This window comes from Antechinus flavipes, chromosome 4, assembly GCF_016432865.1.
Source record: "Antechinus flavipes isolate AdamAnt ecotype Samford, QLD, Australia chromosome 4, AdamAnt_v2, whole genome shotgun sequence".
Lineage (NCBI taxonomy): Eukaryota > Metazoa > Chordata > Mammalia > Dasyuromorphia > Dasyuridae > Antechinus > Antechinus flavipes.
In genome coordinates this window covers 281,226,923-281,248,055 of record NC_067401.1, presented here as the reverse complement: position 1 = coordinate 281,248,055, position 21,133 = coordinate 281,226,923, and positions in this window count along the sequence as shown.

Here is a 21,133-nt window from a genome sequence, read left to right as displayed (position 1 = left end):
ACATCTGGATCTATCTATTTGTCTTGTTCAGTCATTTTATTTCTGTCCTGACTCTTCATGGTCACATTTGGAGTCATCTTGGCAAAGATACTGGATACTCTAACCACTGAACTACCTAGCTTCTCAGTCATATAGAAATTTCAAATTTTGCATGTCCAGAACAGAACTCTTTCTTCTTTTTTTCATGTTAAATATGTTAAAGTATATGTTAAATCCAACACACACACACACACACACAAACACACACACACACATTTATGCAGTTATCTTGCTGCACAAGAAAAATAGGATCTAGAAAGAAAGAAAAAACCTGAGAAGGAAAACAAAAATGCAAGCAAACAATAACAGAAAGAATAGAAATGCTATGTTGTGATCCCCACTCATTTCCTATAATTCTTTCTCTGGTTGTAGCTGGTTTTCTTCTTTACTGAACAATTGGAATTGGTTTGAATCATCTCATTGTTGAAGAGAGCATGTCCATGAGATTTGATTATATAGTATTGTTGTTGAAGTATATGATGATCTCCTGGTTCTGCTCACTTCACTCAGCATCAGTTCATGTAAGTTTCTCCAAGCCTCTCTGTATTTATCCTGTTGGTCATTTCTTACAGAACAATAATATTCCATAACATTCATATACCACAATTTACCCAGCAATTCTCCAATTGATGGGCATTCATTCATTTTCCAGTTTCTGGCCACTACAAGGAGACCCGCCACAGACTCCCTTTTAAAACGGACATTCTGGGAGGAACTAGCCAATCAAAGATGAGAGGTCATAGGGTAGGAATATGATAAACATGTAAGAAACTCACACATCTACTGTGAAAAGTATGTTGAGTTTATTTCTAGAATAAATAGGCATAATGTGGCATAATAGAGAAAACCTAAGGAGTCAGGAATGAAGCCTACAGAGATAAAGATTAAAATATATTAGTATAAAATTACATTATATATACTTTTTTACCCTTTTGAGCCTGTTTTCTCATTTTTTAAATGAAGGGATTTAATAAATTGCTGATATAGGTTTTTAATTGTTTAAGTTTTTGTTACTGAGAAAACTTCAGTTAGGACAAAGAAATGAATGATATGATTTATTGGATATTCTATATTCATTTCTCACTTTGTGTTTTATAGCTATCACAGTGATAGTTAGAAAAGAAAGTTTATTAGAGTCTCTTCTTGAACCAGAAGGAGCCAGGAAAGGAAGTGACTTGTCCAAATTTATTTTTCAACTAGATCGAAGTGAAAGAAAGTTTAATTTTAAGTTTTTCAGTGGAGTAAACAAATAATTTCTCACAGTTTTTTTTTTTTTACTGAATTGCACAAAATTTTGCCTCACATGTATGTGATGCTCCCTTAATTTTTTAAATTTTTGTTTCATTAATGACAAAATAGATGTTTATCTTAGAGATTTTAAAAAAAGTCTGACTGTAATTTCATCAGGATAAGAATATTCCATTGGAGAAAGTCCCTTCATCTAAACAGGTCAGACATATTTTGATATTCATATAATCTTAGAGAATTGCCTGAGGTACCGAGATGCTCTCCAACTCTATGTTTCTGGAGAAAGATTTAAATCCTGATTTTCCTGGATATAAGATAAGCTTTTAGGCTCCATAGCATCCAGATTTGTGCATATATTTTCTAGTTAGTGTGTCTGCCTGGGAAATTGGTTTTACTGAGTCCAACTCTGGTCTTCTTGCCAAAATATTAGGTTATCTCTCCCTAGGAGGATTGTAAGATTCAATAACTTAATCTTTACTAAGTATTAAAAGTGGTGATAGTGAGGTCTTTAATTGAAACTTGTTTGTTTTAAATATCTTGATGATGATATTTCAATATAATTTATTTCTGTCTTAATCATATACATTTTATTTTGTGTATTTAAAAATATTAGGGTAATGAGGTAGTGCAGTGGATAGAGCACTAGCCCTAGAGTTATGGGAACCTGAGTTTAAATCCAACCTCAGACCCCTTACTAGCTGTGTGACAATAGGCAAGTTACTTCACACCGATTGCCTCCAAAAACAAATAATTCCTTCTGAGAAGGGGTCCAAATATTTCAACAGATGGTCAAAGAGATTCATGACACAGAAATGGTTAAGAACCCCTAGTCTAGACATTTTTACGTGGGAAGCTTAATGCTTTGCATATTACAGTTTTAAAAAATGTCAATATATCCAAAGTGCAGAGGATCTTTTAGTGGGAGAAAACTGATATGAATAAGACAAGAAAAAAATCATTAAAAACCCCAACAAAACTTCTTGCTAATATTTCTTGCTGCAATCTCATATGTACACAATTCTTAAGTTCCAGTTGGGGGTGGGGGGGCTATCCAAAAAAACAGGATAACAAAGAATATGATTTAATACTTTGGTCCTAGATTTTTAAAAAATTTATTAATTTTTACTTTTGGACCTTATAGATTTTGTAAGTAAAAATTAGTAGAGAAACAAATAAACAAAAATAATATTTTGGGCAACCAAAGTTCAAGGTAGTTTAGATGAAAACTGAAAATACAGCTTTGACAAACGATAAGTGAATTTTTAAATGAGCATAAGACTATTGTAAAACCATATTGATGTTTTGAATCCTAAATTCTATTTTAAGGTTGTGTAATGGCTTAGTGTTTTATAAGCTTGGGCCATGTTGTCAGCACCATCTCTTTAATCTTAACTTTGCCTCAAGCCAAAATAAATCTTAATGTTGTAAACTATGTGGTAACATAACTGCCTAGTTCAGTAGCTAACATTTCCCCCTCATAAATGTCACTAATATCTTGCTGTGGCGAAAAAAAGAAAGAATAAAGGGGAAAATACTTTTCTTTGTGTTTGAAAGCTAAATGTGTGCTATGATAAAATGATATTAGGTATAAAAGCTATTATAGCATTTTTCTTCTTTTATTTATTTTTATTCCAATATCAATAAGAGATATGAAATAATAAATTTCAATAAAGTGTTGACTTGAGGTGTTCTCTTTTTTCCTCTTCTCTTACTTTCCTTTTCTCTAGTAAAGAAAATTAAAAGATGTTTATATTCTATTGTTATTATTGTAAGGGCTTTTTAAACATAATTCACTCTATGGTTGAACCCAAATTATTTAAGTTATAATAAAAGGTCATTTAGTTTCCCTTGATGAATTGAAGTCAGACTATATATCCTATTGAAATGAAAGACAAGTACCTAAAAACAAAAAAAAGACACACACACAGATAGACACACAGAGACAGAGAAACAGAGAAACAGAGAGACAGATAGAGAGACAGAGAAGGAGAGGGAGAGGAGAGAAAGAGAGAGAAGAAGAGAGGGGAAAGAGAGATGGAGGGAGGGGAAGAGGAAAAGAGAGGAAGAGAAGAGGGAGAGAGAGGAAAGGAGAAATTTAGAATTTCAGTTTATAGATCAGTGGACTTCAGTTCCTTTCAGAATTATAAAACATGACATTTATCAGTTAATTAATAAATACTTATGTGCCCACAATGTGCCAGAACATGCTAGGCTCTGGAATTCAAAGATAAATATGTACAACTCTGACCTCAAGGAGTTTACATTATAACATAGAAATAACATCCCGGTCCAGAAAAGAGAGCAGTGCTGACAAATCATTAATCAATAATGATCAAACCATTAATCATGACTACATCAAGAAAAGCCTCTGAAAAACTAACTAACCTCATTTTCTTTTATTGAGACTGAAGTGGGTAAGAGAAAATAGTTATATAGCACCTACTACCTACTAGACACTGTGCCAAATATTTAACATATATCATCTCTTGATTTGATGCTCATAATAATCCTGCAAGGTAGACACTACTATTATCCCCATTGTGTAGTTGATAAAACAGAGCTAAACATTTTCCCAGTCACACAGCTAGTAAGCCTCAAAGACTAGATTTGAATTCAGGTCTTCCTAATTCTAGTCTCAGCACTCAAAATCCTATAACCTGGCTATTTCAGAGTTGTTTACTAGAACTGGTAAGTCAGAGTAATTCTATAAATATATTTAATTAAATAGTGTTATATATGACAAAATCTCTCATGGAGATTCTCAAGGAAAAATATTAAAAGATTTCCTGTAGCCCAATGAGGTAGATATCGAATTAAGTGTCTAAACCTAGTTAGTAGGTTTCCCTACTCTGGCCATTTTCATTGACTGTTCCAGATCCCTTGGATGTTCCCCCTCCTCATCTCAAATTAAAATTCCATATATATAGGAAGCCTTTCCCAATCCTTTGTCTTTTCTCTGTCAATTATTTCAAACTTACTTTATATCTAGCATCTCTTTTTTATTACATAGTTATTTGCATGTTGTCTTACCCCATTAGCTTGTGAGTTTCTAAGAAGAGTATCACTAGCACTTAGCACTGTCTAACACATAGCTGCTACTTAATGCATGCTTATTGACTGATTGGCTAGTCCTATTTGTCCCTAAACAGAAATCCCCTTGACCACATCCTTAATAAGTGGACACCCTGATCATTCTCAAAAAGTTCTCCAAAGGGAAGAGACTCAACATCCCTCAGAAATAGCCCATTTTACTTTTGTGAAACTTTAAATTTTAGGAATTTTTCCCTTATTCTAAACGCAACTTGCCCTCTCTCTAGTATGTCCTCTTGGTTCTCTCTGGATCAAACTTTTGTCTTTCTTCCTTTGTCCTTTCCATATTCTAATATGGAAAACTGCTCTACCAGGATTCTTAGTATTTTCTTCCCTAGATAGTAATCCCCTGTTGAATTTCTATAGAATATTTGAGTGTTGTGCCTGTTAGATTACATTAATCTATTATCTGTGTTTCTGTCTCTGTCTCTGTGTCTCTCAGTCTGTGTCTCTGTGTCTTTGTCTCTGTCTCTGTTTGTCTCTCATTGTCTCTGTATTACTCTCTCTGTCTTTCTCTTTGTTTCTCTCTCTGTCTCTGTCTCTTTCTGTTTCTTTCACTTACTGCAGCAGCATCTCTAAATTTCCCTCCCTTCTCTTCCCTTCTCAAGGTAAGAACATTGTTTTTTTACTGAAAAAAAATGAGGTCATTTTCTGAGACTTGATTCTTCTCTCTGGCTCCTCATCTCACATCATCCATATAATCCTCTGTCCTATTTTTTCCTTCACTCTTCAATCATATGTAGAGGTCACCCTGCTCCTTTCCAAGGCAAACTCCTCCACATGCACAAATGGTCCCATCCTGTCTTTTCCAGCAGAATACCCCTTTTATTATCCTTCCTCTCTCTCTCTCTCTCTCTTATCATTAATCTTTTGTCTAAGAGTTGCTTTCCTAATGCCTAAGAACAGGTCCATTTTGATTCCATCCTGAAAAAAACCTCATTTGATCCATTCCAATTTGCTGTCATCCCATATCTCTCCTCCCGTTTTTTTTTTTTTTTTTTTTTTTTTTTGTGGTAATCTTCTTGAGAAAGCCATCTACAAATAAGCGCCTCCACACTTTTCCCCTCTTCTTAACTCTTTACATTCTATCTTAGCCCATTATTAGAAAGAATCTCTCTTTAAAGTTATTACTGATTTATTAATCTCCGAATCTATAGCCCTTTGTTCAATCCTCACTATTATTGATCTTTCTGTTACCTTTGACATAGTTGATCATCATCTTTCCCATGACACTCTTCTCTTTAGGTTTTTGTGACACTGTTTTACTAGATTCTCTTCTTAACCTATCAGATCAATCTTTTTCAGATCCCTCTGCTGACATCTTCACATGCCTGTCATTCATGAGTGTCCTATAGGGTTCTGTCCTGTTACCTTTTTTCTCTTCTTTCTATACCATTTCACTTGATGATCATACCAGCTTCCGTAGATTGAACCAGAATTTCTTTGCTGATAATTCTTAGATTAACTTATACAGCCCCAGTGTCTTTGCTGACCTCCAGTCTTAGAATTAAACTGATCAATATAGATACATAGTAGGATAATAACATGGATTTGAAAAATCAAGAAAAATCTTACAGAAAGTATGAATATGACCTTAATGAAATTTTATGCATATTAGTAATCATTAAACTGGGAAGTTCTTGTTTCCTGATATCAAAACTCATATTGAATCAGGGAAGAATTTGTATTATAGTTTTATTTAAGAAAATATGTTAATGCTAGTAACAATCAATTGCTTTACAAATGAATTTGTGAAATGAGTCATAGGACAAGATGCTGAGGTTCTAGTATTCTGGCCACTGTAGGGTTACTCTGAGAGAATTTTTAATAAGCTTTGTATTTAACATGTATATTAATGGGTTTGATCACCATAGCAGAAAGGCATGGTGCTAATGATAAAGCCATGTTAGTTGTCTGATTAATGAAAGGAGGGTGGAAAGAATTTGCTACAGAAACTGAACTACTTTGTCTAGAAGCTCTAATCATTATAATTTATTAAGGGAAACTTTTCCCTGTACTCTGAGTCAAGTTTGCTGAATTCTTTCACAACCTAATTTATTTTCTCACTTACTTCAAAAGTTTTCAAGGAAGATTTTTTTTCCAAAGGATAGAAGTAGGAAAATAATAGTGCTATCAAAATGAAACCGAAAATATAAGCAATGAAAAGTGGATCATAAACTCTGGCATTTCTATAATCGTATCACATGGCATATAGGAAAATACAGAATAAGAAAACGTATTCATTGGTGCTACTGTTAATTTCACTGGGGATTTAAATACGATTTTATGATGCATTCTTTCAAAACATCTAATAGCCCATAAATAGAATCACTACTTCACTTTATTCTTGCTTACTGGAGCCTATCCTGGCAGACAACACTTGGCATTTCTCTATTATATGGAACAGTTCACAAACACATTTATATCTCGAAGTCTGTTTTTATGCAATAACAAGTTTTGTATGATTCTCACACCACATGTCAGTGATTAGCACAAAGTTTTTTAATAATGGATTATTAATTGCTTAATGTTGCATTCCAGACATAATTTGGCAATGGGGATAGTGCTGGATCCCCTAAAGAAAATTCTCCTCTTCTTCATGACTCCCATCTTCATCTGCTTGTTCCACATTATTTTTGTCTCATGCTGCTCCATTAGGATTTGATTGCTTACTATCATCCTTCATTCTCTGCCATATTCCCTTCCCACCATAAAGATTTGCTATTCCCAATCCACTTCAGTATAAGAGATGGAAAAACTTCTTGTCTTAGAGCTGAGCCTTTAAGGATATTCATTAAAGAATGCCCATGTTTATTTATCCTTATATCTGAAATGATATTCCCATTACATTTTTATGAATCGTTTAAAATCCAACTCATGTGTTCCTTCCTTTTCCCCCCAAAGTGGGTAATTCTTTTTCTCCCTTATGCTTCCAAACCAATTTCTTTGTACCTTTCTTTTGCCTCTTATCTTATGGACTGATATTGGGGTATATCTTTCTTTTGCACTATAAGGTCCATGAGGGCAGGGAGCCAAGGTATATCTAAATTATATATCTTCTTCCCCCCGTCCTGAGAGTTTAGTATTCTGGTACTAGTAGTCACTTGATTCATTTTTGTTGTATTGTATTACAGATATCCGTACCAGCAGAACTGGTACAAAAGTTCCCCTTTTCTCTAGAGAGTAGAAATTCTGAGATGATGTATTATAGTATTACGCATATGGAGATTGAAGGGACTTTAAAAAACATATATTCTACTCTTCCTTCTCATTTTTACAGAGGAGAAACTGAGGCCATGAAGGTCGAATGGTTGGGACTTGAACCCAGGTCCACTGACTCCAAAATTGTTCTTTTTTTCTCCTACTGTGTTAATAAGGGCAAATTATAATAAGGATCCTTACCTAAAGTCTGTAAGCTGATTTTTTTTATTAAAAATCTATTTTGATAACTATTTCAATATAATTGATGTCCTTTGTAATACTATTTTTTTTATTATTTTATACATTTTATACACATTTTATTTATTTTATACATGAAAAAAATTTTGATTAGTAACCCATAGGAATAACCAGATTGCCAAAAGAGTTGTTCGTGTGAAAAAAGAAAAAGAACCCTTGAAAAACAATCATTTTAGCTTGGATTTGTTAGGATAATTATTACCTGAGCTATCTATCAATCTAAGCTAGTTAGCTTTATAAACTAACTAATTTTTTCAGATAATTTCCAAAATATCACTTCATAATATGAGGTAGAGTATATAGACTCAATGAGTATAGAGTAAATTAGATTATTAAAATTATTAAAGATTTTTGTCAACATGTTATCGTTGTTCAGTCTTTTTGGTCACATCCAATTCTTTATGACCCATTTGAGATTTTCTTAATAAAGATACTGAAGGGATTTGTTATTTCTTTTCCAGCTCATTTTATAAAATGAGGCAACTGAGGCAAACAGATTTAAGTGACCTGCCTAGGCTCACACAATGCAGAGATCCTCAAACTTTTTAAATAAAACCAGTTCACTGTCCCTCAGACTGTTGGAGGACCGGACTATAGTAAAAACAAAAACTTTGTTTTGTGGGACTTTAAATAAAGAAACTTCATAGCCCTGGGTGAGGGGGATAATCATCCTCACTTGCCGCATCTGGCCTGCGGGCCGTAGTTTGAGGACCTCTGAATTAGTGTCTGAGATTGGATTTGAGTTCAGGTCTACCTGGCTCCAGATCTGGTATTCTTTCTACTGTACACATTGGTACCCCATCATCATATTATTTTCCTTTAAAACTTTAATAATAAAATAGCATAGAACCTAGAATCAAGAGATTCCTGCATTGTATCTTGTCTTTGACACTTATTGAATATATTCCCACAACCCTAGTGACCCCAGATATGTTATTTACCTTTTTAGCAACCCAAGCAACTCCTCAGCAGTTAGAGTTACAATATTGTCGCTGACCAAATTGAGAGGAGGACATTTCTTTAATGGTGAGCTTACTATACTGGTCTAATGATAGGTGTGGACAAAATAGACACCTGTAATATTTGCTTCACAGGATAAATGTGTTGATCAAATGGAAGCATACATTTAATTCATATGCATTTTATTTCATCTTAAAATACCAGCTGTACTTAATGCATCTAAATTCTATAATTTCTTTTGGGTGTGTTTCCCTTTCTCTCTGCTCATCAAGCCTCTGACTTTAGTAAATGGTTTCAAAAGGTTTCTGGGTCCAACAGATTTCTTACCCTATGTAGTCAAGTTAGTGATTGGCTCTCTTAGCTTGGGTGGTCCTTAAACAATAGATTTAGGGTCTTTGAATAGGGAATATATCAAAATTGATGTGCTGTTGTCTCAATACAAGGTCACCTCTTTATTAGGATTTGAGTAGCAGAGAAGAATTTAGTAAAGATATTATGGTAAGAGAAGTGTTGAGAAAAAAAAACTTATTAAGATAATATGGAAATAGATTTAGATCTGGAAGAGACCTTAGAGGCCACTGAGTTTAATTGAGGCTCATAGAGCTTTAGTGATTTACATAGTAAGTAATTAAAGAGATTTTATTGTTACTCAGTCCTTCCTGATATTACATCTTGTGTGTTGTCCACTACACTGCCTTTTCATCACTTTATATTAATGTAGTTCTCACCAGTCAGCTAACTCTCTAAATGAGTGCTTACTTCTTTACCGGGTATTTTTAAATGAATATGCAGTCACCAAAGTGAAACATAAGTAATAGGTTTTCAGCACTAACAATTATATCTATTTTAAAGCTATTATGTTTGTTGAACATTAAAATAAAATTTCAAATAAATTTAAATTTGTGCTTCTTTGTGGACATTTAAAAAGATGTCCATTCTGAACTTAGCTCCAGTTATTAATGTTGTCATTGTTTCTAAGTAACTTCATTTTTAGGTTCAGTGCCCTCTGAGGTATCACAAGATTAGAAAAAAAAATGAGTGAGGAGCTGCCAGAAGCTCATTGCTGTATCTTGACCACCATCTTAGCCTCAAATTGAATTTGAAACTAGCATCCTGTTCAAATGGCTCCTCTGTAGAGATATTGGCAATCAAGACAGACCCTGCTTTGGCCTCTGTTTTCTGTTGGTAATACTTCCTTTGGAGAAGGGAAATAATTCATAGTATAATTGAGTAAGGTCCACAATTTCTTGAGTATTTCAGACTGTCCTTTCCAAAGTGTAAGGTCAAGGAATAAATCTAACTAGAAGAATGTCATGAACACCATCAACTATAGTTTTTCATAAAAATGAACTTGACATCCTACAGATATACAAAGACAGACATAAAACTCAGATGCAGACACATTTTAAAAAAGAGAGAGGGAGAGAGATGGGAGGAAGGTCAACATTAAAATCCTCATAAAATTCAAACATTTGTTTTGGAGCGGCCTTAATACTGGCTGCTGACCTTAATACTTGGTTGTAATTACCATGAATTAAAATTGCTTTTGTTAAAATAGCACATTTCAAAATTTTCTCAATAGAATGATTTGGGAGGAAAGCATTCTACAAAACTATTTGGTTTTTCTTGATTTTTTTTCCCTTACCCCACTTTCCTGGTCAAATAATCCCAGTAATTTGTTGTTTTAAGTATAATTATATCTCTTCTTCATTTCTGAAGGTAATTCTTGAATATTCCAGGCTGTATGCTGACTTCTAAATCCCCCATTAGGAACTGTACTTCCTCAGTCTGTAAGAATGCCGAAGCTAACTGAAGTTGAACTTGACCTTGGCTAGTTCCTGTGAGCAATTTGGGCTCCATGGATGTTTTTCTAACTCTTTAATAACTGAGAATAAATGAGGAGTGCTTGTACTGTACAACTTGCATTGAATGGCCATCTATTCTGAAATTTTCTATCAGAAAGACAAAGAACTAAATCAGTCCTACTCAATGTGACACTTAAGAAGAAAGACTACTTGGTTCAGAAATAAAACAAATTTATTTATGCCAAACTAACCTACTTTAGGAAGAGAGCCATAAGGGTAAAACTATCTCAGAAGAACGATAGGCTGTTTGCAGTATCAAAGTGACTCTGATGTTCTTTGTAAAAGACTTAGTTTCTTTTACAATTTCCTAACACATACAAAGCAACTATTTTACTGAAGATATACAGTGACTTTTGGTATCCTATGAAATAAATATCAGGATAAGGATTCCGATAAAATGAGTAAGGATGAACACATCTTAAAAATGAAGTTTCTGGTTATGTTCATTCATGAAATGATTTTCTTTTCCAAAATGCGAGTTCATTGGTGCAGGTAACTGTAGTTTTAGAACCCCAACATAGCCGAAAGACAAATAGCTAAAATAATAAAGAGATATGTGAGACAATGAGAGGTAAAACATTTTGCCCCTGGATCACCCAGTTAGTATGTGTCAAATGTAGGATTTGAAGACAGGTGTTTCTAATTCCCTTTCCTCTATGCATTATGCCATACTATCCCATACTTGTATTATCCATTAGTTTAAACAAGTCCTAAGCAACTAGGTGGGGTTCAAGTATTGATAAGATTACTTTCTGAGGCAAGAAGGGAAGTGCAATGATGGGGATCAGCTTAATCTTTAAGTCCCATCCTTTATGGAGGTTGTAGATAGCCCCACCTTGATGTATCCAGTCAGAAATCCATATAAATTTATGTCAAACCCCTGAAGTAAAATTTTCCTTATAAATCTGCTTATGGCCCTCACCATCTTGGCTAAGCCCTTTTTGGGTTAAATTCGTTATGACTTTTGGTTTCTTCCTTCTCATCTCCCCACCATGCCTCACAGTATTTTTCTCCTAACTATTTTAGAGGGCTAAATCCCTCTATGGAATTAGATTGCCAGTTAAGAGAATGCTCCCACTTTAGGGATTATTCCCTTTTTCTTGGTTACTTGTGAGTTCCACTAGGGAATTTATCTTTTCAATTGTTAATTGTTATATACTCTTCCAACTCTATTTCATATTTACCACTCCTGTTGTCTATTTTATCTCTTCCTTTTGTCTTTAACCTCTTTTCAAAAATAAACCTACCTTTTGGCAAAGAGAATGGCCATTGTGAATTCTTCACAAGGCCAAATCCCAACGTTTGTGCTTACATCAATCTCAACATCTGTTGTTGTACCCCAGAAACGTTAAATTTATATAAAATGAGAATTAATACTTATTACCAATTAGATAATATATTTTCCTAATAATAACAGATTATGTTTACATAAAGTTTTATAATTTAAAAATTTGTTACATAAATTATATACAAATTACAGAAATTTGTATGTAAAATTTGTTACATACAAATAATGTATTGTTACATAAATACATACAAATGTATTTGTTACATAAGTTACAAATTATTGTATTCAATACTCACAACAACCCTATGGAATACATAATACAAATATTAACTCCTCATTCTGCTGCAAGGGAGTAGTCACAACAGAGGTTTGAATCCAGGGCTTCCAAAGCTGAGTCCAAGATTCTGGACACTGAAAATACAAACTTTTTCTTGACCTACAATGACATTCCTGACAGACATGTGTTTAACTTTATGACCTCAAGATTCATTCTCTGCTATTTTACTTTTGGCAGATTCTTATCATCAATCAGACCAACATGCTAATGGTAAGAACTGAATCATTCATAAAAGTGAAACTTTGAATTTGTTTTTAAACAATGGATCTCTTTCCAGATTTGGGTGAAAATCAGAAGGTGTTGGAATTTTTCTGAAGCTGTGTAATAGTAGAGAACCAGGAGCTATTCTTTCCTTTTAATTATGTTGCTCTGTAGAGGAAGCTCTAGGAGATATGGGAATGGGAATTTAGGAGCATTCACAGCAGCTCTAGGCAGTATTGTTAAATGAAAGCATGAATGCATAATAATAAAAACCATAGAATGAAAAGTTTTTTCCTCATTTAATTCTAAATATGCTATAACCCAAGGGTAGTTTGGGGAGTCTTTCTACATACAATTAGATTATTGCAAAGAATTTTTAAAAAAGAGTAAATTGAAGGCCAGGGAAGGACAGATAAAAGGAGGCTAAATTCCACTGAACATTTTTAATCAGCTTTCTTTTATTCTCTTGGTGGGGCATGATAAAAAGGTGGGGGAAAAACCTGGTACTTAAAGATCTTTGTGAAAAACAGCATATAACCAAATAAGTAACTTTTATTAATTGTCAGCATCATTATTTTCTCTTCAAAAGTAACTCTCTGTGTCTTCAAATGCAGAAGTAATCTTAATTTTCTGATTGACAGATTCCTAATACTGCTCTAATATTATAGAATATCATCAGGGATATGGGTTATTATATAGTAGAATTAAATGAGGACCAGTAAATTAATTGTCCATTTTGAATCTTTACAATGGTTTTTGCGATGAATGTTTGCTAATGATGATGGTGGGTATGTGGACTTTCTATTTTCTATGGTCAAAGTCATATATTTATGTGTTATCATTCTCAATCTACTATTATAGCCTTTTTTTCTATATTTCTCCTCTTTCTTCATTCTATAACCCATCCAAACTATCCTTTTTGTTGTTGTTGTTGCTTCTTATAGAAAAACAATCTCTCCCATTTCCATGCCTTTGTAGAAGTTATTTTTCATGCTTGGGTTATATTCTCCTTACCTTTGCCTCATAGAATCTCATGTTTCCTTCAAAATTCAATTTAAGCACCAGTTTCTACATTAAGCCTTTCCAGATCCTACTGTAATCCCAGTTGTTTGCATTTTTTCCCATTCCCCTACCCAAATTACCTGTTACATATACATACATGTATATATGCATATATGTATATGTCATATACATATATTGTCACTCTGCTAGAATGTAATAAATTGCTAAAAAGAGAAAATGCCTCATTTTTGTCTTTATTTGCTTAGTGTCTAGAACAGTGACTGGCACACAGCAGATCTTTAATAAATACTTGAATGATTGAACATCTGGTTCATTTCCCTGTTTAACCGGATAAAGTGAAGTTGAGTGTTTTGCCTAAAGTCATAGAATTATTTATCATAGTATATCTTCCATAATAGCTCGGTGCCACATTTTCCTCCTGTCTGCAAAAAACAGCAAAACAAGTTCTATAGTTATTTTTTTTGTTGTAAATAAGCCCATAGTTCTCCTTGCCTAAATGCTGATGGTTATATTGGCATTTTTCAAAGGCGATAATTTTTAAAAATTTCATCTTTAAAATCACTATGAGAATTCCAAATTTGTTATCTCATGTAACAAAGGCCAGTTCCTAGCACATGCAAATTTTATTCAATCCCACAAGTTTCCAGAAGTTCCAGTTGTACTTCTTGGACAACTGGAAAAGATTCTTGTCGAATCTTTTTTTTTTTTCTTTTTCTTTTCTGACTCTTTGTGACCTCATTTGAGGTTTTCTTGGCAAAGATATTGGAATGGTGTGCCATTTCCTTTTCCAGTTCATTTTATAGACGAGGAACTGAGGCAAAAAAAAAATGGTTAAGTGATTTGCCCAGCTAGTGTCTGAGGCCAAAGTTAGGAAGATGAGTCTTCCTGATTTGAAATCTGGTAGTCTGTCCATTGTACCATCTAGAATTTCTTGGTAACCTCAATAAAAAACACATAAAATGTTCTTTAGACAAAAATAATTTTTTAAAGAAAAGTATAATTTACTAAGGACAATTACACTTGTAAAGGTGACCCTTGACTTACAAATAGGCTGAGTTCCCAAAGTTTCCCAATAAATCAGTAGCTTGGAACTAAGACATTTCTCCCCTCTCATCCCCTCCATCCCCAAACAAATAAAAAAAAATAAAATTAATGGAAGTTATGTTCCCAGCCTGGTCTAAAGAAACTTCTTTAATCTACACTTTAGTGACAATACTGCACATTTGGAATGAATCTAAAATTATATTATCCTATTGCAAAAATAATTATTAAAAATCAGGAAATATTTTGGAAAAATGGATTTGGCATGATAGTGCTTGAAAGAAAGTGAATTTAATTCAAGGAATGCTCTATAAATTTGCAAACATTCTAGAAAGGGACTTTTGGAATTGAATAGTTATTATTATTAATAGTTACTGGTAGTTTTAAAATATATTTATAATTTTTAATTTTTGTTTTATAACTGTAATTTTATTTTTCCTTGATATAGTATCATGAGCACTCCTTTCAGCTGTTTATCATCTCACATATGGATCTAAAGGAAAGAAAGCAAATAGGCGAAAACAAGGGAGCAATTTTCCTGATTGTGGTCAAAACTGAATAAGCTAGAAAGATATGAATCAAATGTAAGAAATATTATGTAAGATTTGGATATCAGAGAAATAATTGAACTGTGAATGATGAAAGGTAAAAGAAAACAAGGGAGAAAGGTATATTGCAAATCAAATCCCCTATGGTTTAGAAATTTAAAAATAAAAGAAATTATATAGGAACAATCAATCAACTTTTGTATAATTAGCATATATTTGTTAAGTACTTTATTAAGTGCCAGGGTCTATGCTAAACTCTGAGATTATAAAGAAAAAAAAAACTTTCCTTGCTCTTAAGGAGATTACATTTGAATAGGTAAGACATTTCTTTGTGTCTCTGAATTTCTCTCTGTCTCTCTGTCTCTCCTTGTCTCTGTCTCTCTGTCTCTCCTTGTCTCTGTCTCTCTGTCTCTCCCTGTCTCTGCCTCTCTGTATCTCACTGTCTCTGTCTCTCTGTTTCTCTCTCTCTCTACCCCGTCCCCCCCTTACCCCCCAGCCCAACACAGGAGAACAGATGCACAATAGATGGGAGGTTAGTTTGAAAGAAAGTGGCACAAGTAGCTGAGGGAGGGCCAGTAAAGGTCATTTTGAGAGGGTGAGTTCTTAAGACAAGGATTCCAAGAGTCTGAGTCTGGAAAAAAGAGCCTTCTACCACACATTGGGAGAAATAAGGACAGATCAGTTGCTGTTCAAGAAAGTTGATGTGGTAGAAATGAGGACTTAGAGAAATCCTTGATTGGGTTGAAGGAGACCAATATTTCTCTGCATAAGATGTTGTTTCCTTTGGGTATTCTAATCTAGAGAGTGACTATATTTTCAAATTCTAAGGGTTCTCCAACTGCATTTTTTAAAATATAAAAAACTGTAATGAGAGATAGCATATTTATTAGAGAGCTGAGTCAGGAAGACCTAAGATATTTAATAGCTGTGTGAACTGAGAGATTCACTTAACCTCTCTGACCTTTGGTTTCTTCACCTATAATATGGCAGGTTGCTGTGATAATCAGGTGATATGTTATTTTTAAAATGCTTTGTCAAACTGAATGTTCTATACAAATGTGGCAATTATTATTAGAGAAAGACATTTCCATTTCACGTTATGGGAAATTATGGGGGGGAAAGTGCCCTATATTTGGCTGATGAGCAATATGACATAATGTATAGAAAGTGCATCCTTGGTCTTAAAATCAAGAATTTGTGGATTAAAAACTCATTTCTGATACTAAATGCCACTCTGACCCTGAGTAAGTAAGTTATTTAATCTCTCATTGCTTGACAATTCTCCAAAAGAATGAGTAGCAGAGATTGTAGCAAACCAGCATTCAAAGAGGGAAATTCCTTATCTGGGACTTGATGACAATGAAGAAATCATAAATTCTCTTTGCTAGTCTGCTATTTAGTTGGTTTGCTGCTCATTTATTCATGATTACCTCAATACTACAATCAATTTGAGCTTACATCAAAATGCGTACTCCTCCAGTGGTATCCCAACCTTTCCATCCCTTCTCATCCCGGGAATATTTGTCTACAGCTCTCCATAAATATTCAGTAAAATATTATCTAATGTGCTGAAGGTCTTTCTGTGATTCTTTTTTTTTTTTTTTTTAACATTTTGTGTGTCCCAGTGCAGAGCATGGGCTGGGTGTTTATCCCTTTCACTCATATTACATGCCTGTCTGATCAGCATTACCATTCATGCATGCTTTTTAGTGTAGAAGTCATGGTTGGTAATTTCTTGCATCCCCTGTCTACTCTGAATCTTTCCATTGCTTTTACTTTTAATTCTTTTGAGATTCTGACCTGTTCCCATTATAGCATACCCAGGAGAATATTGGTGTTAAAAAAGATACTTCTGGGCCAGCAGGTAGCTTGTATCACTGAGAAAGCTATATACTTTCCCTAATTTTATCCAGTCTGACCTCCTACTCAATTTAGGTCCTTATTCCATTATTCATTGGTAGTACTTGCTTATGAATCCTGACTCAATAGACTTCCTGTCCAAATGCATTATAAAATGGAAAGGCATTTGTTTTTCTTATGTAGTGGTCATAGAAGCAGACTTATTGATTCAGTGCTGTAAGAATTTCAGAGGCCACTGATGTTAACCCTTACATTTTATGGATGAACAACTGTTTCCAGGTTTAGGGAGATTAAGTGATTTGTCTAGTGATATGTGAGTGGTAAGAATAAAAGTTGGAATTTAAATTTAAATTTAGTTTAAATTTAATTCAATATATGTATACACATTAAATTTAAATTAAATTAAATTAATTTATTTATATTTAAATTTAGTTCTTATTAATTTAAATTTAGTTAACTGACTTGCTCAGAGCCACAAGGCTAGTGAACCTGGATTTGAACTGAGGAAGATGAATTGTTCTTATTTCAGCCCCAGCCCTCTATTCATTGTACCACCTCACTGCCCATAAGTAGGGCAACAACAAAGTCTGACTCCAGAGCCAGGGTTCTTTGAAGTACACTGGGCTGATGAGAGGCAGTTAGATATAGCAGAAGTCAGGAAGACTCAGCATCCTGAGTTCAAAAGTGCCCTCAGACATTTACTAGCTGTGTGACTCTGGGCAAGTCACCTAACATATTTGTCTCAGTTTTATCACCTGAAAAATGAGCTAGAAAAGAAAGTTGTTAGTCACTCCAGTACCTTTGTCAAGAAAAATCTAAATGGGTTCATGAAAAATCAGAAATGATTGAAATAACGGAATAATGCTACTTAGGCATTTTAACTAATAGGAGCTTTTGTTGAGGATGTTGTGTGTGTGTGTGTGTGTGTGTGTGTGTGTGTGTGTGTGTGTGTGTGTATGTGTGTGTGGTGAGACTCACAAAATTATTATAATTAGTATAAATATCATACATAAATTGGAAACTTTGCCATCAATTTTTTTTTTTTTTGGATTTTGTGTAAAGCATTCTTGAAGACAGTGAAAATGTCTTGGGGAATGTATTAATATCAGTTTTATGTCTTAAATAGATATGTAGTGAATTGTTGTGGGGATGCTATCTACATAGTTCTGCTTATCATAATCCTCTTTCATGATGTAGTGATTATAACACTAAATTTGAATTGAGGAACTTGGTTCAAATTCTTCCTTTGGATAATTTCTAGGTACTTGACTCTTCGTGAGTCATTTAAACTTTCTGAGGTGCCAATTTCTTTAGCTGTAAAATTTGGGTAATGATAACATTTACATAACAGAGTTGTTGTGAGAATCAGTTATATCTGACTCTTCATGACCCCATTTGGAGTTTTCCTGGCAAAGATACTGGAGTTATTTGCCATTTCCTTCTCCATATCATTTTACAGATGGGGAAACTGAGGCAAACAGAGTTAAGGGATTTGCTCAGGGTCACACAGCTAGTGGTCTAGTGGGGCCATTTTTGAATAGAAAAATGAGTCTTTCTAACTTTAGGCTTGGTATTCTGTCCATTGCATCATATGTTACCAGAGACAAATAGGGTTTCTCAACTCCTTCTTATCTCCAGTCTTGTGCATGTTATTCTCCATGAGAAGTGGTTTTCCTTTTAAAGTGGACAAGAAGAAGCAATGGGAGGGAAAGTGGTCAAATCTCTGCATCCTATTTTGGACAATTTGTTTCAGGTTCCCTTGGACAAACTTCTGATTGACTATATTTAACTTCTTTCTCCTAGTCTGGGAAGTATAAAAATGTGAATCAATAATTCTCTTTCTATAGCTTTAAGTCCTCAGCCAAAAAAAGAAGAAAAAAGATTCTGGCAAAAATATATATCACAGATGCAAAATCTATTTCTTTTTCATTCTAAGTATTCCCTCTCCTCCACATTGTCTGCTTCTGCTGCACATAGACTAGCAATGCAGAGGTTTGCCATATTTATCATAAAAGTAGCTGACTTAAAAGATAAATAATAAGATTTTAAGAAATGGATACATGTTTCAGAAAAGAGGCATATGTTACTTGAAGAGGAATGTACTTCCCACTCATTTCATATGTATATATTTTTTCTAGAGTCCAACATTAGAATCTTATGGCTAATACTCATTGCCTGTGGTCATTATTGTCTTTGGGATAACCTACTACTCCTGAATCAGCTCACATATTGTCTTTTGGCCTTGCGAAGCTTAGTTGTCCTGTAGGCCCATAGATTGAGATGGTAGGTTAATGTGTGGCATTTCCTACCTTCCACTAGTTCTCAGGCTAGTGGAAATGAAACTGTTCTTATTTCTTACTAATTTAGCAGTTATCCATTTCTAACATCCTTACCCTCTTGTCAATGGGAGAAGGTGCTCCACTTATAAAATGCTTTATAAACCTTAAAGTGATATACTGATCTAAGCTATTAATATTCAATCATGGTAGTATATGTTTTAATAACACTTGGTTTGAAAAGATCCTTTAAAGCATACGAGACAAAACTATGTATAGAAGGCATCATTGACAAAAATATGAGAAAGTTATAGGAAGATAAGCATACCTTCAGTCATATAGTCAATTAAGAGGGATCATTTGAGGTCTCATTCAGCTTTAGATCTATGATCTGATGATCATATAAATAAGAGATCCTGCCATTCCTGTTGGTGGTTGATTTTCTAAAAAAAGTTGTGTTTTTGTAGAACATGGATGACTAAAACTTGAATTTTATCTTTAGAGAAACTGGGAATGATATGTTCTCTTTTATGAGCAAAGAAACAGAAAAGGAGAGATCATCTACTTCCTTGATTAATCTTCAATCTACTAATCTACGTAGAGATGGGTGATAGGATATAAAGCAATGACTTGTTCTTTTGTAGGGTAACATGATTATTATGAATTTTCAACATCTTTTTATGTTAAGAATTTAAGATATTTATGTGAAGTTTGAAAAATTCTTCCAGTATTTGAGCCATGGAGTTCAGTTTATTTTAATGAATTTCAGATTGGTTCCAGAATTTAATGATTTGTGAAAGATTAGGTAAAGCAGAGGGATCAATGAGAATCCAAGCAGATGGAATACAATTTCACTTTAGAACCTTATAGGTCACAGCTAGCAAATTTATCTATACATTATCAGTCAATATAAATATCTCATTAATATAGCTATTATAAAGAGTATAATATCTTGGAGAAGTATTTGTTTTGTTAAAATTGATATGTGAGAAATATATGTGTAAACACACTTTAAAAAAAAAACAACAACATAAACACTGGAAACAAATTGAAGTCACTTTTTTAAATTGAAATTATTCAGAGTGGGAAGAGTTGTACCAATATTTTCACATTACCCATGAAAATCAGCAAGAATTCTATTATTTACATTTTAGAAAGTTGTCTTTGGTACTCAGAGGTAAAATGACTTTACATAATATGCCAGAAGCAGATTTCGAATCTTCAGGTCTAATAGACTCTAAGGCCAGCTCTCTAAAACTCAAAATATACTTCAGATAATTTACTATCTGGGTCACTAGGGACAAGTCACTTACACTCCTTTTTATCTCATTTTTTCATTTGTAAAATGACCTTCTAAAATTCCTTCTAGCTCTATGATCTTGTTTATGATCATGTTCATAAATTTGTAGCCTATATTAACATGATACCAAACCAAAACTAGAAGAAAAATTTTAAAGCAGATATTGGCATGCTTTTCACAACAGCTAAACATTTTTAAAAGTGCATGCTATTTTTAAAAGTGCTATAATAGATTTTAGAAATATGTTTTATTTTTAAAATTTAATTTAATTTAATTTTTAGTTTGGAATTTGGATTTTAATGTTTAAAAATGAAGCTTCCCTAATGAAATTTAATTTGAAATGCTTAATCAAAATTTTGTTTTTAGGTCACGTCTGACTCCTGACTCTTTTTGAGATTTTCTTGGCAAAGATATTTTCTAGTTCATTTTACAGATGAGGAAACTAAGACAAAGAGTGACTTGCCTAGGGTCACACAGTGACTGAAGATCAATTTTTGAATTTAAGAAGACGAGTCTTCCTGACTTTAGGTCCAGCATTCTCTCCATTGTGCTACCTAGTTTCCTTAGTACAGATTAGTATATTGTTCATTGGAATATA